At 42.7% G+C, this 27,365-nt stretch overlaps 2 long non-coding RNA genes and 9 other non-coding genes across 11 annotated transcripts; 10 read left to right on the plus strand and 1 right to left on the minus strand.

The window, feature by feature from the left end:
- Nucleotides 1–4,631: 4,631 nt before the first annotated feature.
- On the plus strand, nucleotides 4,632–4,703 carry trnap-agg (transfer RNA proline (anticodon AGG)). Its single transcript has one exon. It is a non-coding gene; the product is annotated as a tRNA-Pro (tRNA).
- Nucleotides 4,704–4,958: 255 nt separating this feature from the next.
- On the plus strand, nucleotides 4,959–5,031 carry trnaf-gaa (transfer RNA phenylalanine (anticodon GAA)). The gene has a single exon. It is a non-coding gene; the product is annotated as a tRNA-Phe (tRNA).
- Nucleotides 5,032–8,373: 3,342 nt separating this feature from the next.
- On the plus strand, nucleotides 8,374–8,445 carry trnap-agg (transfer RNA proline (anticodon AGG)). Its single transcript has one exon. It is a non-coding gene; the product is annotated as a tRNA-Pro (tRNA).
- Nucleotides 8,446–17,700: 9,255 nt separating this feature from the next.
- Nucleotides 17,701–17,772, plus strand: trnap-agg (transfer RNA proline (anticodon AGG)). The gene has a single exon. It is a non-coding gene; the product is annotated as a tRNA-Pro (tRNA).
- An 88-nt stretch (nucleotides 17,773–17,860) lies between these two features.
- trnai-aau (transfer RNA isoleucine (anticodon AAU)) lies at nucleotides 17,861–17,934 on the plus strand. The gene has a single exon. It is a non-coding gene; the product is annotated as a tRNA-Ile (tRNA).
- A 242-nt stretch (nucleotides 17,935–18,176) lies between these two features.
- trnaq-uug (transfer RNA glutamine (anticodon UUG)) lies at nucleotides 18,177–18,248 on the plus strand. The gene has a single exon. It is a non-coding gene; the product is annotated as a tRNA-Gln (tRNA).
- Nucleotides 18,249–21,490: 3,242 nt separating this feature from the next.
- LOC143741451 (uncharacterized) lies at nucleotides 21,491–22,025 on the plus strand. The gene is made up of 2 exons (XR_013205043.1): nucleotides 21,491–21,536; nucleotides 21,659–22,025. It is a non-coding gene; the product is annotated as an uncharacterized LOC143741451 (long non-coding RNA).
- Nucleotides 21,567–22,799, minus strand: LOC143741450 (uncharacterized). Its single transcript, XR_013205042.1, has 2 exons — nucleotides 22,264–22,799; nucleotides 21,567–21,870 (listed from the first exon to the last, which is right to left on the minus strand). It is a non-coding gene; the product is annotated as an uncharacterized LOC143741450 (long non-coding RNA).
- A 1,017-nt stretch (nucleotides 22,800–23,816) lies between these two features.
- Nucleotides 23,817–23,888, plus strand: trnap-agg (transfer RNA proline (anticodon AGG)). Its single transcript has one exon. It is a non-coding gene; the product is annotated as a tRNA-Pro (tRNA).
- Nucleotides 23,889–24,143: 255 nt separating this feature from the next.
- Nucleotides 24,144–24,216, plus strand: trnaf-gaa (transfer RNA phenylalanine (anticodon GAA)). The gene has a single exon. It is a non-coding gene; the product is annotated as a tRNA-Phe (tRNA).
- Nucleotides 24,217–25,065: 849 nt separating this feature from the next.
- Nucleotides 25,066–25,137, plus strand: trnaq-cug (transfer RNA glutamine (anticodon CUG)). The gene has a single exon. It is a non-coding gene; the product is annotated as a tRNA-Gln (tRNA).
- Nucleotides 25,138–27,365: the final 2,228 nt, after the last annotated feature.

Raw genomic sequence — 27,365 nt, forward strand, 5'->3', positions numbered from 1 at the left:
TCACTGTCCTTGTGTGATGTGTCAACCGCATGTCCATTCAGGTGCTGAAGTGAAATCCTGTGGTCATTCATACTGTATCCAGGTGTGTGTGTGCCATTCAGGTTGAGTGGATTGGCACACATTGCAGAAGGATGACGGAGGGAGAAGTAGATATTGTCCTTTGGCACTCTTGAACCAAGTTTGTTTGGGTGGTGGCCATCCTGTTGAAACAGTTGCCTCTGACTCCAGAAAAGATTGAAGTTGTCAATAAAGTTCACTCCTTTTATATTGCAGGTTTTTTGCAGCCATGTATTAAGCCCAAGCAACCATGAAAACCTGTTTGTTCCTCTTGCTGGGAGTGGTCCACTGATGAATGTTTGAACTTTCAGTCTTTTAAGTGTTTCAAAAAGTTCATTGAAATCCTTTTTAAGAAGTTCCGACTGCTCTTTATGAATATCATTCTTCCCCACATGAATGATGAGTCGATTTGCAGTCTTATGTTTCATCAGAATGTTCTGAAGTTCCCTGTTTACATCAGAAGTTGTTGCTTGTGGAAGGCAGCACATTGTTGTATCCCTGCTATTAATGTTTCTGATTACGGAGTCGCCCACTATCAGAGTCCTGGGCTCGACTGCACTGTGAGCTGAGTGCCGCTGTCTGCTCGACCTTGAGCCCCAGTTAGCATCAGTGTTAGCTACTGGCTGATTCTGTCTGTGTGCGATCACATTCATCAAATTTGGGGATTCCTCATTCATTAATACTTCAAATCTGTTCTCAAGATGTATAGGCGGTGGTAGGAGACCAGTGTTTGCAGTCCTTGTCAGAGCCGTATCTGGGGTAGAGGATGCTACTGCAGTAATATGTGATGCTCGTGACAATCTGATGTCTCGAGTGCCTTTGGGTCTCGCACCCTGTTTGTGCCATCGATTAGTAAAACGATCGGCTTGTTTCTCTACACTCAGTATGGCCTGTCGAGAAGCACTAGATTCATGGGACTCACCGGCTGTATGCTGAGGACGTCCATGACGAAGCTCTGTTGTGTGTTCCGTCTGGTTTGGTGGTCCCGCAATTAACTTTTTTTCAAGAATTGCAATCCTTTGTAAAAGTCTGTGGCAGTTGGAGCAGCAAGTAGATTCCAGAGGAGGCATTTTCTTATCCTTATGAATGTAGGCAGTTGTGTTTTCTCTTCCCCGGAATGTAAGCTTTCAGTGGGAGGCTGGTCGAATAAAATAATTCTGCTTTTTTTTGTAGTAATCCAAGCGTTTGAGCACCGTGCTGATTTGCTGAAGTTAAAATTAGGTGATAAAAGGAGATAAAATATAGAAATATAAAAGCGATAGAGCAAAGCGCGGAGCAGTAAGCGAGAGCGTCTGAACAGTAGCTGAGCAGGAAGTAGTCGTCATCAGTAGTAATTATCGTCATCTTTGCAACAGGTAAGTCTATTCTTCACAACTGTATAATCGATCATTATTTATTAATAAACAGTGTTTGTTTTTAGACAATTAAACATGCCAATAAAGCTAGCTAGCGTGTAATAGCACACGTTTTCTTCTGTACATGTGAACCTGCAACTTTACCATGATATACAGTAAAAAACATGCCACTACTGTCAAGATAATTATCCGACCGCTAATTAAGCTATATCCTCCTTAAACCATTTTTTTGTTGTTGTTAATTTAGTATTTTTTTGTGTCATTCATTACATTATTTTGAGCACAAGAAGATTTTTACTAAAACCTTTAAAAAAAAAGTTTAATTCATATATGTTATACTATAGTATGTTATACACCAGTATACATATTTATGTTATCTTTTTAAATACTATGTTATACATATTTAAAAAGACATGAATAGGCAAAAACAAGTGTTTTTTTGTTTCAACAAATGATTCTCAACTATGTTATAAAAGATATACCAAAACGATTTGATATACCATTTTAAGTTTTAGATCTGTTTGATGATCATATTATTATGAATTGTCATAAACGCCTTTATGTTATATTTGGTGTTTCTTAGTAATCTCTGCCACAAAAGCTAAACAAAACAAAACGATTTAAGCATGGCATGATACCAGCAAGATTGTACCAAGAAGTGTTATTTATTTTCTTATTAATAAGTTCATCACACTATTTACAATTTGTACACAAGGCAATTCAAAGTGATTCACAGTTGTATAAAAAACAATAATGCTTATGCTCATAATAATAATAATCATTAATTATTATAATATTATAATAATTAATTACATAAAAAAGAAATGCTGTAGTAAAATACTTTCAGTTGGAATATGACAGCTATGTAACGTTCTGTTTATGCCTGTGTCCTTTCAGATTATGTATGCATACCCGGTTTTACGAAGAACCTCTGAGGGTCGACTCCTTATGGGGCCAACTGAGGAGGCCAATAGGAGGAAGATCGTGTTGGCACGGAGGGCCAGGTGTAAGGAGGAGGTCCTGGCTGAGGCCACTGCCTTTGTGAGGCAGAATGGAGGGAATCCTGGAGACCAGTTCCTGGTTCTGGCTCACTGCAAGATCCAGTTTGGGAAACACCAGGGTCAGAGGTTCCTGTGGCTGCTGGAGAACTCACTGGGGTATGCCTGCTATCTGGTCAGCAGCATTTTGGGGGAGGAGGAGATGGACAACCCGCTGTCGGACAACAAACACCTGTTCCTCAGATACACCTCGCAGATCAGGGAGGTAGGCGAGGCTGTGGAGGTGTATCATATAAAACAGGCCATGCTGCAGGAGGCCCAGAGGACAGGAGACTCTGGATGTCTGATGGTGGAGTTTGGGGATTTTAAGGGTAGGTCAATGAAGGAGGTGTATGAGGACCCAAGCAAGGAGGCCCAGGCTCTCATCACCTACCTGAAGAAGGCAAAGGCCAGGCCTAACACCAATATGGCCCTTTTCAAAGCATACGTGCTGAAGAGGCAGGCTCCAGCCCACGTGCCCACCACCACTGTGCCCACTGCATCTGTCCTCACTGCTGCTGTGCCCACTGCCACTGTGTCTGTTCCTCCTCCACCTACTGCCACTAAGAACAGGCCACTGCTGGCGACCAATGTGAAGGCCCTGTTGGCGCGGGGGAAGCATTTATTTGCTTCACAGCTGGCACAAAAGATTTTGGCTCCAGCCAAACCCTGTAAGTGATTTGCAATCTTTAAAATCATTACAGTATATATTATGCAGTATATATGTCTAACAAAAATACGTGTTCAACAGCTGCAGGACCACGTGTACATCCTGCGTCTGAGTCCGCAGCCCGGAGACAGCTCTTTACATGTGGTGAGTATCACTTAACGCATACAAGTGTGTTGGTGACATGTGCTTAGTGTTTCATGTTATTTTACAGACTCTGTGCTACGGATTTTTTTGAGGAGGAAGATGACCTGGAGATGGCAACTGTAGCCTCGCAAGCTGAGGAACAACTTCCTCAAGGTATGTAAATCTTGAACAATATTTTACAAACAATTACAAATAAAACAAAACAGTATTTTTTAAATGACATATTATTTTATTTCACAACACAGAGGAATGGCACTTCTCAGGTGTCAATCTACATTCACTCTTTGAGTGAACATCCTCAAAGGAAAAAAGATAATTTAAAGGTGTATGAAAAAGGTTTTATTTAATTTTTTAACGTAATCACTGACTAAAGCTCATTCTTGTCATCTCACACTTCCCCCCCTCCCCTTGGAATAAGTGGCTGTTGTAGTGTTTGGTCTGCTTCGCTTCACACTTGGCTGATCCCATCTTTTTTTCTTCTTGTATTTCTTCTAATGGTGCTTGGATGAAAAACAGGATGATTTTCACTGCTTCCTTCCATCTTTTCATCATCATGTCATCTCTCTACTAATCATACATGCTTTGCAGTAAACCTTGTAATCGCAGTAGCTGTCCAGCAGAGCTGAGAAAGTCATGCAGTGAAAGTCTAAAACAATAAGATAATTTTGTTGTGTTTTTTTACGCTCCAGCCACTGCAGGCTCGAGAGGCCCTGCTCCTGCCCCGGCTCGTGCTACTGCCCCTGCTCCTGCCCCTTATCCTGCTCCTCCAGCATTGTGGACCCCTGGCCAGGTGTCCCAGTCGCCTGCAGAGCTTCCTGTCCACTGGAAAGAGCAACTCCAATCTTTCCAGCAAGGCCTTCAACCCCTGTCCCTCTGCACCAGGACCATCCTCACTACAGCCACCCACAGGACTGCAGCGCCCTGCCCAGCCTCCTCTGCAGTCTCCTCCTCTGCGCCCTGCCCAGCCTCCTTTGCAGTCTCCTCCTCTGCGGCCTGCCCAGCCTCCTCTGCAGTCTCCTCCTCTGCGCCCTGCCCAGCCCCTCTGCAGTCTCCTCCTCTGCGCCCTGCTCAGCCTCCTCTGCAGTCTCCTCCACAGCCTTCTGTCCAGCCAAGTGCTGCCTCTGCTCCTGCAACATCAACTGGGTCCAGTGTTGCAGACCAGGCTCCTGTAAGTAAGCTTCTCATTATTCGTGTGCAGGTCCTGCAGCGTGATTTCCAATGACCACAAAAAAAGAGGCCGCATTTCCTGTGTGCTGGAAACTTTGCACTGGCTACCTTTTAATAGTAGATTTAATCAAAAAATTGCGCTTTAAGCCATGGAAGCTGAAATGTTTGCGGCCCGGCAGCAGCAGGGAGGATGTATGTTTTGGCTCGTTGGTCTAGGGGTATGATTCTCGCTTAGGGTGCGAGAGGTCCCGGGTTCAAATCCCAGACGAGCCCATTATTAGGCTTTGCTTTTAATCTCTTCAGCCTGATTAGGGCAACCAGGATATTTGTGAGAAATTGGGGATAAAATGTGCCAGAGAGAGGCCGGTTAGCTAAGTTGCTTAGAGCGTGGTGCTAGTAACGCCAAGGTCGCGGGTTTCATCCCCGTACGGGCCACTCATTTTCTCTCTGGGACCTTCGCTCTGCTCTTCTCGAAAATGACGGGCGGTCTCCCAGACATCCCTGCTGGCTAAACCATGCAAGTATCTGTCCGAAATGGCTCAGTTGGGAGAGCGTTAGACTGAAGATCTAAAGGTCCCTGGTTCAATACCGGGTTTCGGCAGAGGAACCACGTCCGCCTCTTTTAGTCTACCTGAGTCCACCTAGCCTCATCGCTATCTGCCTCTCAGACAGCCAGCTAGCAGAGTGTGTTGGTTTCATGGTGTAATGATTAGCACTCTGGGCTTTGAATCCAGAAATCTGAGTTCAAATCTCGGTGGAACCTTTTTAGGTTCTTTGCGGAAGGGAGGGAAAAAACAGAGGTGATGCGCAACTGCTGACGTGGCGGTGAAATTGGCACTCTCAAACCGAGTCGGAATTGGGGAAACATGGGCTTAAAAAGCAAAGGCTTCATTTGCTCCTTGCTATCGTGCTTCTGGACTCAATGACTTAAATCCTTGCTATCGTGCTTCTGGACTCAATGACTTAAATCTCTGCTGCTCATGGGAAAAGTTGACACACGCCAAGGTTCCATGGTGTAATGGTTAGCACTCTGGGCTCTGAATCCAGCGATCCGAGTTCAAATTTCGGTGGGACTTGCTTTTGCCAGGAATGTGTGCAGTACCTCGTTCGAAAAAACTTTTTCGGCAGCACTGAGCCGCAAGAGCTCATCTAGGTAGTGCCCCTTGAAGTGGGGCGTAAAAAGGATGGACAGCACTGGAGAATGCAGGCATCGATCCCACTACCTCTCGCTTGCGCCTACTGCTTCCTACCGATTGAGCCAAAGTAAGCCCAAAGTAAGCCCACGTGAGCCAATTGTGTTTCTCTGCTGTGGCTTACTTTTGACCAATCGCGTTCTCTCCTGTGGCTTACTTTTGACCAATCGTGTTTCTCTCCTGTGGCTTACTTTTGACCAATCGCCTTTCTCTCCTGTGGCTTACTTTTGACCAATCGCGTTTCTCTCCTGGCTCTGCTCCTGTGGCTTACTTTTGACCAATCGGCGACCGCTGTTATTATCGTCATCTTTGCAATCTTTGCAACAGGTAAGTCTATTCTTCACGACTCTATAATCGATCATTATTTATTCATAAACAGTGTTTGTTTTTAGACAATTAAACATGGCAATAAAGCCAGCTAGCGTGTAATAGCACACGTTTTCTTCTGTACATGTGAACCTGCAACTTTACCATGATATACAGTTAAAAACATGTCACTACTGTCAAGATAATTAGCCGACCGCTAATTAAGCTATATCCTCCTTAAACCATTTTTTTGTTGTTGTTAATTTAGTATTTTTTGTGTCATTCATTACATTATTTTGAGCACAAGAAGATTTTTACTAAAACCTTTTAAAAAAAAAGTTTAATTCATATATGTTATACTATACTATGTTATACACCAGTATAAATATTTATGTTATCTTTTTAAATACTATGTTATACATATTTAAAAAGACATGAATAGGCAAAAACAAGTGTTTTTTGTTTCAACAAATGATTCTCAACTATGTTATAAAAGATATACCAAAACGATTTGATATACCATTTTAAGTTTTAGATCTGTTTGATGATCATATTATTATGAATTGTCATAAACGCCTTTATGTTATATTTGGTGTTTCTTAGTAATCTCTGCCACAAAAGCTAAACAAAACAAAACGATTTAAGCATGGCATGATACCAGCAAGATTGTACCAAGAAGTGTTATTTATTTTCTTATTAATAAGTTCATCACACTATTTACAATTTGTACACAAGGCAATTCAAAGTGATTCACAGTTGTATAAAAAACAATAATGCTTATGCTCATAATAATAATAATAATATTCATTAATTATTATAATATTATAATAATTAATTACATAAAAAGAAATGCTGTAGTAAAATACTTTCAGTTGGAATATGACAGCTATGTAACATTCTGTTTATGCCTGTGTCCTTTCAGATTATGTATGCATACCCGGTTTTACGAAGAACCTCTGAGGGTCGACTCCTTATGGGGCCAACTGAGGAGGCCAATAGGAGGAAGATCGTGTTGGCAGGGAGGGCCAGGTGTAAGGAGGAGGTCCTGGCTGAGGCCACTGCCTTTGTGAGGCAGAATGGAGGGAATCCTGGAGACCAGTTATTGGTTCTGGCTCACTGCAAGATCCAGTTTGGGAAACACCAGGGTCAGAGGTTCCTGTGGCTGCTGGAGAACTCACTGGGGTATGCCTGCTATCTGGTCAGCAGCATTTTGGGGGAGGAGGAGAGGGACAACCCGCTGTCGGACAACAAACACCTGTTCCTCAGATACACCTCGCAGATCAGGGAGGTAGGCGAGGCTGTGGAGGTGTATCATATAAAACAGGCCATGCTGCAGGAGGCCCAGAGGACAGGAGACTCTGGATGTCTGATGGTGGAGTTTGGGGATTGTAAGGGTAGGTCAATGAAGGAGGTGTATGAGGACCCAAGCAAGGAGGCCCAGGCTCTCATCACCTACCTGAAGAAGGCAAAGGCCAGGCCTAACACCAATATGGCCCTTTTCAAAGCATACGTGCTGAAGAGGCAGGCTCCAGCCCACGTGCCCACCACCACTGTGCCCACTGCATCTGTCCTCACTGCTGCTGTGCCCACTGCCACTGTGTCTGTTCCTCCTCCACCTACTGCCACTAAGAACAGGCCACTGCTGGCGACCAATGTGAAGGCCCTGTTGGCGCGGGGGAAGCATTTATTTGCTTCACAGCTGGCACAAAAGATTTTGTCTCCAGCCAAACCCTGTAAGTGGGTAAGTTTTTTTCTTTTTTCTCCAGCCACTGCAGGCTCGAGAGGCCCTGCTCCTGCCCCGGCTCGTACTACTGCCCCTGCTCCTGCCCCTTATCCTGCTCCTCCAGCATTGTGGACCCCTGGCCAGGTGTACCAGTCGCCTGCAGAGCTTCCTGTCCACTGGAAAGATTAACTCCCATCTTTCCAGCAAGGCCTTCAACCCCTGTCCCTCTGCACCAGGACCATCCTCACTACAGCCACCCACAGGACTGCAGCGCCCTGCCCAGCCTCCTCTGCAGTCTCCTACTCTGCGCCCTGCCCAGCCTCCTCTGCAGTCTCCTCCTCTGCGCCCTGCCCAGCCTCCTCTGCAGTCTCCTCCTGTGTCCTGCCCAGCCTCCTCTGCAGTCTCCTCCTCTGCGCCCTTCTCAGCCTCCTCTGCAGTCTCCTCCACAGCCTTCTGTCCAGCCAAGTGCTGCCTCTGCTCCTGCAACATCAACTGGGTCCAGTGTTGCAGACCAGGCTCCTGTAAGTAAGCTTCTCATTATTCGTGTGCAGGTCCTGCAGCGTGATTTCCAATGACCACAAAAAAAGAGGCCGCATTTCCTCTGTGCTGGAAACTTTGCACCGGCTACCTTTTAATTTTAGATTTAATCAAAAAATTGCGCTTTAAGCCATGGAAGCTGAAATGTTTCCGGCCCGGCAGCAGCAAGGAGGATGTAGGTTTCGGCTCGTTGGTCTAGGGGTATGATTCTCGCTTAGGGTGCGAGAGGTCCCGGGTTCAAATCCCGGACGAGCCCATTATTAGGCTTTGCTTTTAATTTCTTCAGCCTGATTAGGGCAACCAGGATATTTATATCCCGGGTTTCGGCAGAGGAACCACGTCCGCCTCTTTTAGTCTACCTGATTCCACCTAGCCTCATCGCTATCTGCCTCTCAGACAGCCAGCTGTCAGGAAGTGTTAGTTCCATGGTGTAATGGTTAGCACTTTGGGCTTTGAATCCAGCGATCCAAGTTCCAATCACGGTAGAACCTTTTCAGGTTCTTTGCGGAAGGGTGGGAAAAAACAGAGGTGATGCGCAACTGCTGACGTGGCAGTGAAATTGGCACTCTCAAACAGAGTCGGAATTGGGAAAACATGGGCTTAAAGAGCAAAGGCTTCATTTGCTCCTTGCTATCGTGCTTTTGGACTCAATGACTTAAATCTCTTCTGCTCATGGGAAAAGTTGACACACGCCAAGGTTCCACGGTGTAATGGTTAGCACTCTGGGCTCTGAATTCAGCGATCCGAGTTCAAATCTTGGTGGGACCTGCTTTTGCCAGGAATGTGTGCAGTACCTCGTTCGAAAAAACTTTTTCGGCAGCACTGAGCCGCAAGAGCTCATCTAGGTAGTGCCCCTTGAAGGGGGGCGTAAAAAGGATGGACAGCACTGGAGAATGCAGGCATCGATCCCACTACCTCTCGCTTGCGCCTACTGCTTCCTACCGATTGAGCCAAAGTAAGCCCAAAGTAAGCCCACGTGAGCCAATCGTGTTTCTCTGCTGTGGCTTACTTTTGACCAATCGCGTTCTCTCCTGTGGCTTACTTTTGACCAATCGTGTTTCTCTCATGTGGCTTACTTTTGACCAATCGCCTTTCTCTCCTGTGGCTTACTTTTGACCAATCGCGTTTCTCTCCTGGCTCTGCTCCTGTGGCTTACTTTTGACCAATCGGCGACCGCTATTATTAGGCAAGGCAAGGCAAGGCAAGTTTATTTATATAGCACATTTCCTACACAATGGTAATTCAAAGTGCTTTACATAGAAGAAATTAAAATAATCAAAAGAAATCAGAATAATTAAAACAGTTTGGAATAAAAGATAAAATACAGAAATAATCAAATGAAATCAGAATAATTAAAACATAAAATAAAATACAGTGCAAACAGTCGGACGAACAGTGGCACAGTGCTCATTCAGTAAATGCACAGTTAAACAGATGTGTTTTGAGTCTGGATTTGAATGTGACTACTGTAGGAGCACATCTGATCTCTTCTGGAAGCTGGTTCCAGCTGCGGCTGGCATAGTAGCTAAAAGCAGACTCGCCATGCTTAGAGTGAACCCTTGGTATTTCTAGCCGATGTGATCCTAATGATCTGAGTGATCTGTTGGGTTTATATTCACTGAGCATATCTGCAATGTATTGAGGTCCTAGGCCATTGAATGATTTATATACCAGTAATAATACTTTAAAATCAATCCTAAATGTAACTGGCAGCCAGTGTAAAGACCTGAGGACTGGTGTGATGTGTTCATATTTTCTGGTTCTGCTCAGAATCCTAGCAGCAGCGTTCTGTATGAGCTGCAACTGTCTTATGGTCTTTTTGGGAAGGCCATTGAGAAGTCCATAACAATAATCCACCCTACTGGTGATGAAAGCATGCACAAGTTTTTCTAAGTCTTGACTGGAAACAAAGCATCTAATTCTTGCAATATTTTTCAGGTGATAATATGCTGATTTAGTTATTGCTTTGACATGACTACTGAAACTAAGGTCTGACTCTAGAGACACACCCAGATTCCTGACTAAATTTTTAGTTGTTTGACCCCTAGACTGAAGGTATGCGTTCACCTTGAGAACTTCATCTTTGTTTCCAAACGCAATGACTTCAGTTTTGTCTTTGTTTAACTGAAGAAAGTTTTGGCACATCCAATTGTTTACTTCATCAATGCATTGGCAAAGGGAGTCAATGGGGCTGTAATCGTTAGGCGATAGGGATAAGTAGAGCTGTGTGTCGTCTGCATAGCTATGGTAAGCCATTTGGTTCTTTCTCATTATTTGGCTCATTGGGAGCATGTACAGGTTGAATAGGAGTGGCGCAAGAATTGAGCCTTGAGGGACTCCACATGTCATGGATGTCCACTCAGACTTATGGTCTCCTATACTCACATAATAACCTCTGCCTCCTAAGTATGACCTGAACCATTTTAGGACTATCCCAGAAAGCCCGACCCAGTTTTCCAGCCTGTCAAGAAGTATTTTGTGATCGACAGTGTCAAATGCAGCACTGAGGTCGAGTAGTACCAGCACTGATAATTTGCCTGTATCAGTATTTAAGCGAATATCATTTATTATCTTTATGAGCGCGGCCTCTGTACTGTGGTGCGGTCGGAAACCAGATTGAAAATGGTCAAAAAATGGTATCCATTCGAGCTTAAGAATTTGTTCAGCTGATTGAAGACAACTTTTTCAATGATCTTGCCTATGAAAGGAAGATTTGATATCGGTCTATAGTTGTTTAATATGGTCTTATCCAGATTGCTCTTTTTCAGGAGGGGCTTGACGACAGCAGTTTTCAGGGAGGTCGGAAAACTCCCAGAGAGAAGTGAGGCATTTACCACTTCCAGGAGATCTGCTTCTAAGCTGTGTAACACATTTTTGAAAAAAGATGTGGGAAGTGCGTCAAGGGCGCAGGTTGATGTTTTTAGTTGCTGTACGGTTTCTTCCAAAATTTTGCCATCAATTTCTTCGAAATCAGACATAGTGGCTACTTTCTCGTGCTGTTGTCTGATCTGCCTGACCCCAGCGCAACTCAAGGATGAGCTGATCACCTTTCTGATATTATTGATTTTCTCAGAGAAGAAAGAAGTAAACTCACTGCACTTTCTCACTGAGAGCATTTCACTGGGAATCTGGCTTGGGGGGGTTGTCAGTCTCTCTACAGTAGCAAAAAGAGTGCGCGTGTTGTTTATATTGCTGTTTATAATATTCGAGAAAAAGTCTGTCTAGCTTTGCTTAGTTCCTTATTGAAAGCATGGATGCTGTCTTTGTAGATGTTATAATGGACTACAAGTTTTGTCTTCCGCCACATGCGCTCTGCTTTTCTGCATTGTCTTTTCATATTTTGCACTGCTGTTGAGTTTCTCCAAGGTGCTTTTTGTCTGCCACTCTTCTTCCTGACTTTCACAGGAGCAATATCATCAATTACACTCTTAACTTTTGAGTTAAAAGAATCAAGGAGAAAATCAACAGAGTCAGCAGATATGCTTGGTGTTAAAGATATAGCCTTCATAAATAGTACACTAGTGTTCTCATTTAAGCATCTCTTCTTGACAGACACAGATCTAGCTTCAATGGCAGGAGAGATCAATATATCAAAGAAAATACAAAAATGATCAGACAGTGCTACATCCTTAATAACAATTGATGAAATGTTTAGACCCTTACTGATAAGTAAATCTAGAGTGTGTCCACGATTATGTGTGGGTCCATGTACATGCTGAGTCAGATCAAAAGTTTTTAAAACAGTTTTGATTTATTTTGCCATATTGTTTTCTGCATTATCTATGTGAATGTTAAAATCTCCAGCAATGGCAAAGCAGTCAAACTCTGAGGAAATTGTTGATAAAAGTTCTGTTAAGTTCTCAGCAAAAGCTGGAGAGTATTTTGGAGGCCTGTAAACAATGATAAGTAAAATGCGTGGAGCACCTTTTAACACAATACCCGGATACTCGAAAGACGGGTAATTCCCAAATGATATTTGCTTACATTGATAGACATCTTTATAAAGAGCAGCTAAACCTCCGCCTCTTCTGACAGCTCTGCAGACACTCATACAAGTAAAGTTAGGAGGGGCTGTTTCATTGAGGACTGCTGCACTGCAACTTTCTTCTAGCCAAGTTTCATTTAGCAACATAAAATCCAGGTTGTATGTGGTTATTAAGTCGTTGACTAAAAGTGATTTATTTTTAAGTGAGCGGATGTTTAAAAGTGCTAACTTAACAGTCTTACTTTTTGTCCCTACAGCAATCTTGGTATGTCGTTTAATAGGCACCAGATTAGATGGGTTTGCTGTACGGCTTTTGAAGGCCTTAGACTTTCTATCATGTATTCGAACAGCAATAGAAAAAGATACAGGCACACTGGGTTCCCGCTTGTTCTGTAAACATTTGAGAAAGTTATTGTTATCATAGCGGGGACCCGACACATATCACTGAGAGCTGGTATCAGTTGTTTTTGGTTCACCTCGAGCCGCTGGAGGAGGGTGTGGGCCCTGGCACTGTGGCAGAGGCCGAAGAGCTCTCACAGGAGGAGGGGGAGGAGGAGGAGGAGGGGGAGGGGGAGGGGGAGGGGGAGGGGGAGGGCGAGCTGGGCCCGCAGGCTTTGGTGGTTGTGGGGCCTGGCGTTTTTTGGTTGGTATCTGGGGGCTCGCAGCAAAAGAGTGGGATAGTCTAGTTCCAGCATGCACCAGTTGTTCCATTTTCTCTGAGAAGCACAGAAGTGGAGATGCTGGAGAGAGTGATAATGTTTCCGGTGAGAGGGATTTTTGCTCTGGTGTTATTGGAGGCTGTAATATGCTGTCCTGGTTTCCCTGGCTGTTTTCCAGAAAGTCGTCTATGGGTGCTGTATCTTGGAGCAGTGCTGGTATGTCACAGTCTGTCTGTGGTGAGCTCTGTGGGCAGGGCTCAGCTGAGATTGTGTCCGTGAGCAGAGGTTGTTGTGGCTGAGTGGTGTTATCACTGTCCTTGTGTGATGTGTCAACCGCATGTCCATTCAGGTGCTGAAGTGAAATCCTGTGGTCATTCATACTGTATCCAGGTGTGTGTGTGCCATTCAGGTTGAGTGGATTGGCACACATTGCAGAAGGATGACGGAGGGAGAAGTAGATATTGTCCTTTAGCACTCTTGAACCAAGTTTGTTTGGGTGGTGGCCATCCTGTTGAAACAGTTGCCTCTGACTCCAGAAAAGATTGAAGTTGTCAATAAAGTTCACTCCTTTTATATTGCAGGTTTTTTGCAGCCATGTATTAAGCCCAAGCAACCGTGAAAACCTGTTTGTTCCTCTTGCTGGGAGTGGTCCACTGATGAATGTTTGAACTTTCAGTCTTTTAAGTGTTTCAAAAAGTTAATTGAAATCCTTTTTAAGAAGTTCCGACTGCTCTTTATGAATATCATTCTTCCCCACATGAATGATGAGTCGATTTGCAGTCTTATGTTTCATCAGAATGTTCTGAAGTTCCCTGTTTACATCAGAAGTTGTTGCTTGTGGAAGGCAGCACGTTGTTGTATCCCTGCTATTAATGTTTCTGATTACGGAGTCGCCCACTATCAGAGTCCTGGGCTCGGCTGCACTGTGAGCTGAGTGCCGCTGTCTGCTCGACCTTGAGCCCCAGTTAGCATCAGTGTTAGCTACTGGCTGATTCTGTCTGTGTGCGATCACATTCATCAAATTTGGGGATTCCTCATTCATTAATACTTCAAATCTGTTCTCAAGATGTATAGGCGGTGGTAGGAGACCAGTGTTTGCAGTCCTTGTCAGAGCCGTATCTGGGGTAGAGGATGCTACTGCAGTAATATGTGATGCTCGTGACAATCTGATGTCTCGAGTGCCTTTGGGTCTCGCACCCTGTTTGTGCCATCGATTAGTAAAACGATCGGCTTGTTTCTCTACACTCAGTATGGCCTGTCGAGAAGCACTAGATTCATGGGACTCACCGGCTGTATGCTGAGGACGTCCATGACGAAGCTCTGTCGTGTGTTCCGTCTGGTTTGGTGGTCCCACAATTAACTTTGTTTCAAGAATTGCAATCCTTTGTAAAAGTCTGTGGCAGTTGGAGCAGCAAGTAGATTCCAGAGGAGGCATTTTCTTATCCTTATGAATGTAGGCAGTTGTGTTTTCTCTTCCCCGGAATGTAAGCTTTCAGTGGGAGGCTGGTCGAATAAAATAATTCTGCTTTTTTTTGTAGTAATCCAAGCGTTTGAGCACTGTGCTGATTTGCTGAAGTTAAAATTAGGTGATAAAAGGAGATAAATTATAGAAATATAAAAGCGATAGAGCAAAGCGCGGAGCAGTAAGCGAGAGCGTCCGAACAGTAGCTGAGCAGCAAGTAGTCGTCATCAGTAGTAATTATCGTCATCTTTGCAACAGGTAAGTCTATTCTTCACGACTGTATAATCGATCATTATTTATTCATAAACAGTGTTTGTTTTTAGACAATTAAACATGCCAATAAAGCTAGCTAGCGTGTAATAGCACACGTTTTCCTCTGTACATGTGAACCTGCAACTTTACCATGATATACAGTAAAAAACATGCCACTACTGTCAAGATAATTAGCCGACCGCTAATAAGCTATATCCTCCTTAAACCATTTTTTTTGTTGTTGTTAATTTAGTATTTTTTTGTGTCATTCATTACATTATTTTGAGCACAAGAAGATTTTTACTAAAACCTTTTAAAAAAAAAGTTTAATTCATATATGTTATACTATACTATGTTATACACCAGTATACATATTTATGTTATCTTTTTAAATACTATGTTATACATATTTAAAAAGACATGAATAGGCAAAAACAAGTGTTTTTTTGTTTCAACAAATGATTCTCAACTATGTTATAAAAGATATACCAAAACGATTTGATATACCATTTTAAGTTTTAGATCTGTTTGATGATCATATTATTATGAATTGTCATAAACACCTTTATGTTATATTTGGTGTTTCTTAGTAATCTCTGCCACAAAAGCTAAACAAAACTAAACGATTTAAGCATGGCATGATACCAGCAAGATTGTACCAAGAAGTGTTATTTATTTTCTTATTAATAAGTTCATCACACTATTTACAATTTGTACACAAGGCAATTCAAAGTGATTCACAGTTGTATAAAAAACAATAATGCTTATGCTCATAATAATAATAATAATATTCATTAATTATTATAATATTATAATAATTAATTACATAAAAAAGAAATGCTGTAGTAAAATACTTTCAGTTGGAATATGACAGCTATGTAACGTTCTGTATATGCCTGTGTCCTTTCAGATTATGTATGCATACCCGGTTTTACGAAGAACCTCCGAGGGTCGACTCCTTATGTGGCCAACTGAGGAGGCCAATAGGAGGAAGATCGTGTTGGCAGGGAGGGCCAGGTGTAAGGAGGAGGTCCTGGCTGAGGCCACTGCCTTTGTGAGGCAGAATGGAGGGAATCCTGGAGACCAGTTCCTGGTTCTGGCTCACTGCAAGATCCAGTTTGGGAAACACCAGGGTCAGATTTTCCTGTGGCTGCTGGAGAACTCACTGGGGTATGCCTGCTATCTGGTCAGCAGCATTTTGGGGGAGGAGGAGAGGGACAACCCGTTGTCGGACAACAAACACCTGTTCCTCAGATACACCTCGCAGATCAGGGAGGTAGGCGAGGCTGTGGAGGTGTATCATATAAAACAGGCCATGCTGCAGGAGGCCCAGAGGACAGGAGACTCTGGATGTCTGATGGTGGAGTTTGGGGATTTTAAGGGTAGGTCAATGAATGAGGTGTATGGGGACCCAAGCAAGGAGGCCCAGGCTCTCATCACCTACCTGAAGAAGGCAAAGGCCAGGCCTAACACCAATATGGCCCTTTTCAAAGCATACGTGCTGAAGAGGCAGGCTCCAGCCCCTTGCCCACCACCACTGTGCCCACTGCATCTGTCCTCACTGCTACTGTGCCCACTGCCACTGTGTCTGTTCCTCCTCCACCTACTGCCACTAAGAACAGGCCACTGCTGGCGACCAATGTGAAGGCCCTGTTGGCGCGGGGGAAGCATTTATTTGCTTCACAGCTGGCACAAAAGATTTTGGCTCCAGCCAAACCCTGTAAGTGATTTGCAAGCTTTAAAATCATTACAGTATATATTATGCAGTATATATGTCTAACGAAAATACGTGTTCAACAGCTGCAGGACCACGTGTACATCCTGCGTCTGAGTCCGCAGCCCGGAGACAGCTCTTTACATGTGGTGAGTATCACTTAACGCATACAAGTGTGTTGGTGACATGTGCTTAGTGTTTTATGTTATTTTACAGACTCTGCTGCTACGGATTTTTTTGAGGAGGAAGATGACCTGGAGATGGCAACTGTAGCCTCGCAAGCTGAGGAACAACTTCCTCAAGGTATGTAAATCTTAAACAATATTTTACAAACAATTACAAATAAAACAAAACAGTATTTTTTAAATGACATATTATTTTATTTCACAACACAGAGGAATGGCACTTCTCAGGTGTCAATCTACATTCACTCTTTGAGTGAACATCCTCAAAGGAAAAAAGACAATTTAAAGGTGTATGTAAAAAGGTTTTATTTCATTTTTTATCGTAATCACTGACTAAAGCTCATTCTTGTCATCTCACACTCCCCTTGGAATAAGTGGCTGTTGTAGTGTTTGGTCTGCTTCGCTTCACACTTGGCTGATCCCATCTTTTTTTCTTCTTGTATTTCTTCTAATGGTGCTTGGATGAAAAACAGGATGATTTTCACTGCTTCCTGCCATCTTTTCATCATCATGTCATCTCTCTACTAATCATACATGCTTTGCAGTAAACCTTGTAATCGCAGTAGCTGTCCAGCAGAGCTGAGAAAGTCATGCAGTGAAAGTCTAAAACAATAAGATAATTTTGTTGTGTTTTTTTACGCTCCAGCCACTGCAGGCTCGAGAGGCCCTGCTCCTGCCCCAGCTCGTGCTACTGCCCCTGCTCCTGCCCCTTATCCTGCTCCTCCAGCATTGTGGACCCCTGCCCAGGTGTCCCAGTCGCCTGCAGAGCTTCCTGTCCACTGGAAAGAGCAACTCCCATCTTTCCAGCAAGGCCTTCAACCCCTGTCCCTCTGCACCAGGACCATCCTCACTACAGCCACCCACAGGACTGCAGCGCCCTGCCCAGCCTCCTCTGCAGTCTCCTCCTCTGCGCCCTGCCTAGCCTCCTCTGCAGTCTCCTCCTCTGCGCCCTGCTCAGCCTCCTCTGCAGTCTCCTCCACAGCCTTCTGTCCAGCCAAGTGTTGCCTCTGCTCCTGCAACATCAACTGGGTCCAGTGTTGCAGACCAGGCTCCTGTAAGTAAGCTTCTCATTATTCGTGTGCAGGTGCTGCAGCGTGATTTCCAATGACCACAAAAAAAGAGGCCGCATTTCCTCTGTGCTGGAAACTTTGCACTGGCTACCTTTTAATTGTAGATTTAATCAAAAAATTGAGCTTTAAGCCATGCAAGCTGAAATGTTTGCGGCCCGGCAGCAGCAGGGGCGATGTATGTTTCGGCTCGTTGGTCTAGGGGTATGATTCTTGCTTAGGGTGCGAGGGGTCCCGGGTTCAAATCCCGGACGAGCCCATTATTAGGCTTTTCTTTTAATCTCTTCGGCCTGATTAGGGCAACCAGGATATTTCTGAGAAATTGGGGATAAAATGTGCCAGAGAGAGGCCGGTTAGCTCAGTTGGTTAGAGCGTGGTGCTAATAACGCCAAGGTCACGGGTTCGATCCCCGTACGGGCCACTCATTTTCTCTCTGGGACCTTCGCTCTGCTCTTCTCGAAAATGATGGGCGGTCTCCCAGACATCCCTGCTGGCTAAACCATACAAGTACCTGGCCGAAATAGCTCAGTTGGGAGACCGTTTGACTGAAGATCTGAAGGTCCCTGGTTCAATCCTGGGTTTCGGCAGAGGAACCACGTCTACCTGATTCCACCTAGCCTCATCGCTATCTGCCTCTCAGACAGCCAGCTAACAGAGTGTGTTGGTTCCATGGTGTAATGGTTAGCACTCTGGGCTTTGAATCCAGCGATCCGAGTTCAAATCTCGGTGGAATCTTTTTAGGTTCTTTGCGGAAGGGAGGGAAAAAACAGAGGTGATGCGCAACGGCTGACATGGCAGTGAAATTGACACTCTCAAACCGAGTCGGAATTGGGGAAACATGGGCTTAAAAAGCAAAGGCTTCATTTGCTCCTTGCTATCTTGCTTCTGGACTCAATTGCTGCGTTCCAAACCGCATACTTCCCTACTATATAGTATGGGAAAAAGAGTAGGCGAGCAAAAAAAGTAAGTTCGAATCCTCACTATTCATAAAAGAGTAGGCGAGAATTACCTGGTTGACGTACTAATTATCGCGAGATTTGGACGATAGTGCGTTCCAATATGCCTACTTTCCTACTATATAGTAGGCGAAAACAGTACGTGAAAGAAGCAGTACGTTCGAAACATCAGTATTCCTAAAAGAGTAGGCGAGAAGTTCCCGGATGATCTCCTGCTTTCGCCCAGACATTTGAGTGCTTTTCAGCTTGTACTCATCTATCCCAGTAGGCCACGCGAGAGCATACGTCATTATCAAACATCACGGAGATCAGCGACGCCGGGGGTTTTCAAATGTGAGTAAACACGGTTCCTTATGTGTTAAACTACAATAGAGTAGACGTTTTAACTGTTGAAGGTGTAAAGTAGTTAGACAGTATAGTATAGTTGTGATTTTGCTGTAAAAACATGTTTTGTATAGCTAGCTAACAGGGGAGCTCTAAGCACATGTAACGTCTCTAAAGTGGATTTACATAACCATATACATCTTAAACACGCTTATTTAAAATGTCTATTTACATCTGAAAGGAAAATATTGTAAGTATTGACATATTGCAGATGAGCACATCACAACATGAAAAAGACATCTGAGTGATGTATGTGTGGCATTATCATAGGATAGGATAACGTTAATTCACTGTTGTCAACACTGTTGACATTAGACTAAGACACTAGACTAGTAAATAAGGTAAATAAACAAATCTATAAAGTAACTAAACATGTTTTTATTCAGACTGGTGTGAGCACTGAGGATGAGGAGCCCAGAGCTGAATCCTGGAAACGGTGCCATGGATGAGACTGTCATAAGATCTCTCCATCTGCCCTTATCGCCTCAGATTGTGATGCGCAGAGCAGCAACAAGCTCCGGCACGAAGGCACGGTCACCTCTGGTGAATTCATCAGAATAAAGCCGCAGAATGGGAACCGCTGTGTTGAGATGGCAGTAGGATGTGGGCTTCAGCGCCCAAATACATGCTTGTAGTTTGAATAAAGATTTGTTTCATGTGCATGCATTTGTTTATTGTGTGATGGTTACTTTTATTTGTTCTTTTACTCATTTACTCATGTTTCTTATTGTTGTCAGTATATAAAATATAATTATTTAATGTATGCATTAATTCATTGCTTGACTGACAATTGAGATGTTCACGTGTATTCATCCATAACTCATATGACAAAACAAATTACATTTTGCTTGTTTTATTAAATTATATCATTTTTAGTATATAAAAAAAAGTAATATACTTAAGTATTGGTCAGCATTTAATATTATTTTGTTTAAGTTTTGGGGTGGGCTAACAATGCAATTCATTCTGAGGTAATATTAATTTTTTTATGAGCGATACTTGCATTTTTCGAGCATAAAGTCAACAGTTTCTCCAAAGGAGATCTTCGAGCAGCGGCCCGTCTCCTTGTGCACTGCAGACAGTAAACGCAGAGGAAAACTGTTCTAGGTTGTGCTGTCGAGTTACTGATGTTATGAAGTGTTAGTGCACCTGTCGCTCATATAATTTAAACTTATAAACTTATTACATAAAGATCATGGAAAGATACTAGTTGTATCTAACAATGAACAATCATAATGACAAAACAGAAAACATAAAGATCATTGGTTTGTGTACATCATAATATGATATTTATACACAGGAAAAAAGAACAATAACAAGGCTAAATATCTTTAAATATAAATAGTTCTTCATAATACATTAAAAAATAGTTTTGTTGTTATTGTCTGAGGGATGAAACGAGAGGTAAATTCATCAAGAAAAGAGGAAAACTTGAAGGAGAAACTTTTTGGGTATAAAATAAAGAAATTAACAACATATTCAAGAGATAACGATTTTGGGGTTTCTTAAAAAATCGTTATAAGGAACTGTGGGTCACATTAGAAGGGTTTAAAATATAACAACTTAAATCAACCCTAAATGTATTCACAAAATAAATTGGCAGCTGTTTCTTCAACAATACCACAAAATGAGCAAGTTTCATCAATATCAAGATGTTTACAGATAGATGAATTAAACGTGTCGTTCATCTTTTAAGTTGTTGCGCTTGTGATAACGTGTCGTAGGTCACATGATAGCATCAACATGGCGGATGATGTCCGGATCGCATTCATAGGCTGCGTCCGAAACCGCATACTTCCCTACTATGTAGTAGGGAAAAAGCAGTAGGCGAGCGAATAAGTATGTCCGAATCCTTAGTATCCATAAAAGAGTAGGCGAGAATTACCAGAGTGACATACTAATTATCGCGAGATTCGGGCTCACGTATACTTATAGTGCGTCCGAATATTCCTACTTTCCTACTATATAGTAGGCGAAAACAGTATTTGAAAGGAGTAGTATGTCCGAAACCTCAGTACTCATAAAAGAGTAGGCGAGAAGTTCCCGGATGGCTTACTGCTTCAGCCCAGATTCTGAAGCAACCATCGACGGATACTTTTCTATCCCAGGAGGCCACGGGAGAGGATACGTCATTATCCAACATTACGATCAGCGACGCGGGTGTTTTCAAATGTGAGTAAACACGGTTCCTTGTGTTAAAACGTGTTGAAATACAGAAGACTAGAGTAAACTGTCGAATTGTTGAAGGTTTAAAGACGTTAGACAGTATAGTATAGTTGTGATTTTGCTGTAAAAACACGTTATTGTGTATTGCTATCAGGAGAGCTCCAGTAAGCACACATCTCCAAAGTAGATGTACATAAACCATATACCTCTTAAAGATGCTTATTTTAAATGTCTATTTACATCTGACAGGAAAATCTTCTATAAGTATTGCAGATGAGCACATCACAACATGAAATAGACATCTGATGTATGTGTGCTATTTTAGAATTTACTGTTGTGGCAACACTGTTTACATTAGATAAATGTGCTGTAAGTAAGGTAAATACACAAATCTATAAAGTAACTAAACATGTTATCTATTTTATTTGTCCATTAGTACTGTTGATAAATTTAGGAACATTTGGGGGAGAGGAGAGTGGCTCATGAAGCTGAATGCTGCATCAAAGGCTTTGAATGAGTATACTACAGAAATGAATAACAAAATCTATTTAAATCTTAAGTTGTAGTTTATTTTAATTATTGTAATTTCAAACACAGTTATTACAGCACTTTTCTCATTCGGATCTGAAATGTCTGCAGACTGGTGTGAGCACTGAGGATGGAGAGCCCGGAGCTGAATCCTGGAAATGGTGCCATGGATGAGACCCTCCATCACTCCACCGGCCCTTATCGCCTCAGAACAACCTCCGGCACGGAGGCACGGTCACCTGGTGGTCAGCTGATTCATCAGAATAAAGCCACAGAATGAGAACCGCTGTGTGGAGATGGCAGTAGGATGTGGGGTTCAGCGCCTGTAAATACATGCTTGTAGTTTGAATAAAGCTTTGTTTGTGTTGTTGACTTGTATATGCATTTGTTTATTCTGATGGTTACTTTTATTCATTATTTTACTTATCCATGTTTCTTATTGTTGTTGTCAGTAAATAAAATACAATTATTTAATATATTTATGCTTTAATTCATTGCTTGACTATAACTGTATTTACTGCATTTATCTAGTGTGTATTCATGCATATGTCATATGACAAAACAAATTACATTTTGCTTGTTTTTACTAAAATATACAATTTTCAGTAAAAACAAGTTTTGGTCAGCATTTATCATTATTATTGTGTAAGTTTTGGGGTGGGCTAGCGATGCAATTCATTCTGGGGTAATCTTGTTTTTTAAGGAGTGATACTTACATTTTTCTAGTATAAAAATCAACAGTCTTCTCCAAAGGTGAGATCTTCGAGCAGTCGTGTGCTGTGAGCAATGTGCAGACATTACAAACGCTGAGGAAAACTGTTCTAGGTATGGCTGTCGAGTTACTGATGTTATGAGGTGTTAGTGCACCTGTCGCTCATATCATTTTTTATTGCAGAACTTATAGTTACATACAAGATCAGGATGAACAATCATAATGACAGAAAACATAAATATGGGTTTGCATCCATCATAATATGATATTATATACACAGGAAAAAAAGAACAATGACAAGTTTAAATATCTTTGAATAATAGCGGTACAAACAAACTGATGTTGTTGTTGTTATTTATAATCCAGAGGGATGAAACATTCAACAAGAAAAAGAGGAAAACATAAAGGACAGCCCTTAGGGGCCCAAAAGGGCTTTTTGCTTGTGGGTGAACATTTTGGATTTAAAATAAAGAAATTAAAAACATATTCAAGAGATGACGATTTAGGTTTTTTGTAATGAAAAATTATATATTTAAGGTGTTATATATAAGTATTAATATATATATATATATATATATATATATATATATATATATATATATATATATATATATATATATATATGTATATATATATATATATATATATATATATATATATATATATATATATATATATAGCATATTTAAACTGTGGGTCACATTAGAAGCGTTACAAATAAGAACTTAAATCGACCCTAAATGTATTGGTTATACTACAATCACAAAATAAGCAGGTTTAATCAATATCAAGATATTACAGAGATTAATTAAACGTGTCGTTCATATCTTTTAAGTTGTTGCACTTGTGATAACGCGTCGTAGGTCACATGATAACGTCAACATGGCAGATGTCCGGTTCGCATTCATACTAAACGAGATTTGGCTATAAAGTACCTACTCTTTTAGCGCTCGTTAAGTAAGTACTTATTGAAATTAAGTACCTACTCATTGAGTATGCGGTTTCGGACGCAGCCATACTCAACGAGATTTGGCTATAAAGTACCTACTCTTTTAGCGCTCGTTAAGTAAGTACTCATTGAAATTAAGTACCTACTCATTGAGTATGCGGTTTGGAACGCAGCCAATGACTTAAATCTCTGCTGCTCATGGGAAAAGTTGACACACGCCAAGGTTCCATGGTGTCATGGTTAGCACTCTGCGCTCTGAATCCAGCGATCCGAGTTCAAATCTCGGTGGGACCTGCTTTTGCCAGGAATACGTGCAGTACCTCGTTCGAAAAAACTTTTTCGGCAGCACTGAGCCGCAAGAACTCATCTAGGTAGTGCCCCATTTGAGCTAATTCTGCTCGATGATGGAGAGGAGGTGTCCATCGCTCTAAAAATAAAAAAGACGAGACGCGATCCCTAGCACGTGTGCAGGTGCTGCAGCGTGATTTCCAATGACCACAAAAAAGAGGCCGCATTTCCTCTGTGCTGGTAACTTTGCACTGGCTACCTTTTAATTGTAGATTTAATTAAAGTATTGCACTTTAAGCCATGCAAGCTGAAATGTTTTCGGCCCGTTGGTCTAGGGGTATGATTCTCGCTTAGGGTGGGAGAGGTCCCGGGTTCAAATCCCGGACGAGCCCATTATCAGCCTTTGCTTTTAATCTCTTCAGCCTGATTAGGGCAACCAGGATATTTCTGAGAAATTGGGGATAAAATGAGCCAGAGAGAGGCCGGTTAGCTCAGTTGGTTAGAGCGTGGTGCTAATAGCGCCAAGGTCAAGGGTTCAATCCCCGTGCGGGCAACTCATTTTCTCTCTGGGACCTTCACTCTGCTCTTCTCGAAAATGACTGGCGGTCTCCCAGACATGCCTGCTGGCTAAACCGCACAAGTACCTGGCCGAAATAGCTCAGTTGGGAGAGCGTTAGACTGAAGATCTAAAGGTCCCTGGTTCAATCTCGGGTTTCGGCAGAGGAACCACGTCTGCCTCTCTCAGTCGAGGTGGTCCATTGACCAATCGCCAGCTCCTATCTACCTGATTCCACCTAGCCTCATCGCTATCTGCCTCTCAGACAGCCAGCTAGCAGGGTGTGTTCGTTCCATGGTGTAATGGTTAGCACTCTGGGCTTTGAATCCAGCGATCCAAGTTCAAATCTCGGTGGGACCTGCATTTGCAGGAATGTGTGCAGTACCTCGTTCGAAAAACCATTTTCGGCAGCACTGAGCCGCAAGAGCTCATCTAGTTAGTGCCCCTTGAAGGGGGGCGTAAAAAGGATGGACAGCACTGGACAATGCAGGTATCGATCCCGCTACCCCTCGCATGCTAAGCGAGCGCTCTACTATTTGAGCTAATTCCCCTCGATGATGGAGAGAAGGTGTCCATCGCTCTCAAAGACAAAGACGAGGCGCGATCCCTAGCACGTGTGCAGGTGCTGCAGCGCGATTTCCAATGACCACAAAAAAACAGGCCGCATTTCCTCTGTGCTGGCAACTTTGCACTGGCTACCTTTTAATTGTAGATTTAATCAAAAAATTGCGCTTTGAATCCAGCGATCCGAGTTCAAATCTCGGTGGAACCTTTTTAGGTTCTTTGCGGAAGGGAGGGAAAAAACAGAGGTGATGCCCAACTGCTGACGTGGCGGTGAAATTGGCACTTTCAAACCGAGTCGGAATTGGGGAAACATGGGCTTAAAAAGCAAAGGCTTCATTTCCTCCTTGCTATCGTGCTTCTGGACTCAATGACTTAAATCCTTGCTATCGTGCTTCTGGACTCAATGACTTAAATCTCTGCTGCTCATGGGAAAAGTTGACACACGCCAAGGTTCCATGGTGTAATGGTTAGCACTCTGGGCTCTGAATCCAGCGATCCGAGTTCAAATCTCGGTGGGACCTGCTTTTGCCAGGAATGTGTGCAGTACCTCGTTCGAAAAAACTTTTTCGGCAGCACTGAGCCGCAAGAGCTCATCTAGGTAGTGCCCCTTGAAGGGGGGCGTAAAAAGGATGGACAGCACTGGAGAATGCAGGCATCGATCCCACTACCTCTCGCTTGCGCCTACTGCTTCCTACCTATTGAGCCAAAGTAAGCCCAAAGTAAGCCCACGTGAGCCAATCGTGTTACCCTGCTGTGGCTTACTTTTGACCAATCGCATTCTCTCCTGTGGCTTACTTTTGACCAATCGTGTTTCTCTCCTGTGGCTTACTTTTGACCAATCGCCTTTCTCTCCTGTGGCTTACTTTTGACCAATCGCGTTTCTCTCCTGTGGCTTACTTTTGACCAATCGGCGACCGCTATTATTAGGCAAGGCAAGGCAAGTTTATTTATATAGCACATTTCATACACAATGGTAATTCAAAGTGCTTTACATAGAAGAAATTAAAATAATCAAAATAAATCAGAATAATTAAAACAGTTTGGAATAAAAGATAAAATACAGAAATAATCAAATGAAATCAGAATAATTAAAACATAAAATAAAATACAGTGCAAACAGTCGGACGAACAGTGGCACAGTGCTCATTCAGTAAATGCACAGTTAAACAGATGTGTTTTGAGTCTGGATTTGAATGTGACTACTGTAGGAGCACATCTGATCTCTTCTGGAAGCTGGTTCCAGCTGCGGCTGGCATAGTAGCTAAAAGCAGACTCGCCATGCTTAGAGTGAACCCTTGGTATTTCTAGCTGATGTGATCCTAATGATCTGAGTGATCTGTTGGGTTTATATTCACTGAGCATATCTGCAATGTATTGAGGTCCTAGGCCATTGAATGATTTATATACCAGTAATAATACTTTAAAATCAATCCTAAATGTAACTGGCAGCCAGTGTAAAGACCTGAGGACTGGTGTGATGTGTTCATATTTTCTGGTTCTGCTCAGAATCCTAGCAGCAGCGTTCTGTATGAGCTGCAACTGTCTTATGGTCTTTTTGGGAAGGCCAGTGAGAAGTCCATTACAATAATCCACCCTACTGGTGACGAAAGCATGCACAAGTTTTTCTAAGTCTTGACTGGAAACAAAGCATCTAATTCTTGCAATATTTTTCAGGTGATAATATGCTGATTTATTTATTGCTTTGACATGACTACTGAAACTAAGGTCTGACTCTAGAGACACACCCAGATTCCTGACTTGATTTTTAGTTGTTTGACCCCTAGACTGAAGGTATGCGTTCACCTTGAGAACTTCATCTTTGTTTCCAAACGCAATGACTTCAGTTTTGTCTTTGTTTAACTGAAGAAAGTTTTGGCACATCCAATTGTTTACTTCATCAATGCATTGGCAAAGGGAGTCAATGGGGCTGTAATCGTTAGGCGATAGGGATAAGTAGAGCTGTGTGTCGTCTGCATAGCTATGGTAAGCGATTTGGTTCTTTCTCATTATTTGGCTCATTGGGAGCATGTACAGGTTGAATAGGAGTGGCGCAAGAATTGAGCCTTGAGGGACTCCGCATGTCATGGATGTCCACTCAGACTTATGGTCTCCTATACTCACATAATAACCTCTGCCTCCTAAGTATGACCTGAACCATTTTAGGACTATCCCAGAAAGCCCGATCCAGTTTTCCAGCCTGTCAAGAAGTATTTTGTGATCGACGGTGTCAAATGCAGCACTGAGGTCGAGTAGTACCAGCACTGATAATTTGCCTGTATCAGTATTTAAGCGAATATCATTTATTATCTTTATGAGCGCGTCCTCTGTACTGTGGTGCGGTCGGAAACCAGATTGAAAATGGTCAAAGTATCCATTCGAGCTTAAGAATTTGTTCAGCTGATTGAAGACAACTTTTTCAATGATCTTGCCTATGAAAGGAAGATTTGATATCTGTCTATAGTTGTTTAATATGGTCTTATCCAGATTGCTCTTTTTCAGGAGGGGCTTGACGACAGCAGTTTTCAGGGAGGTCGGAAAACTCCCAGAGAGAAGTGAGGCATTTACCACTTCCAGGAGATCTGCTTCTAAGCTGTGTAACACATTTTTGAAAAAAGATGTGGGAAGTGCGTCAAGGGCGCAGGTTGATGTTTTTAGTTGCTTCCAAAATTTTCCCATCAATTTCTTCGAAATCAGACATAGTGGCTACTTTCTCGTGCTGTTGTCTGATCTGCCTGACCCCAGCGCAACT

The sequence above is a fragment of the Siphateles boraxobius genome, unplaced genomic scaffold (assembly GCF_051911475.1).
Source record: "Siphateles boraxobius isolate OS27281-9 unplaced genomic scaffold, OSU_SipBor_1 19, whole genome shotgun sequence".
NCBI lineage: Eukaryota > Metazoa > Chordata > Actinopteri > Cypriniformes > Leuciscidae > Siphateles > Siphateles boraxobius.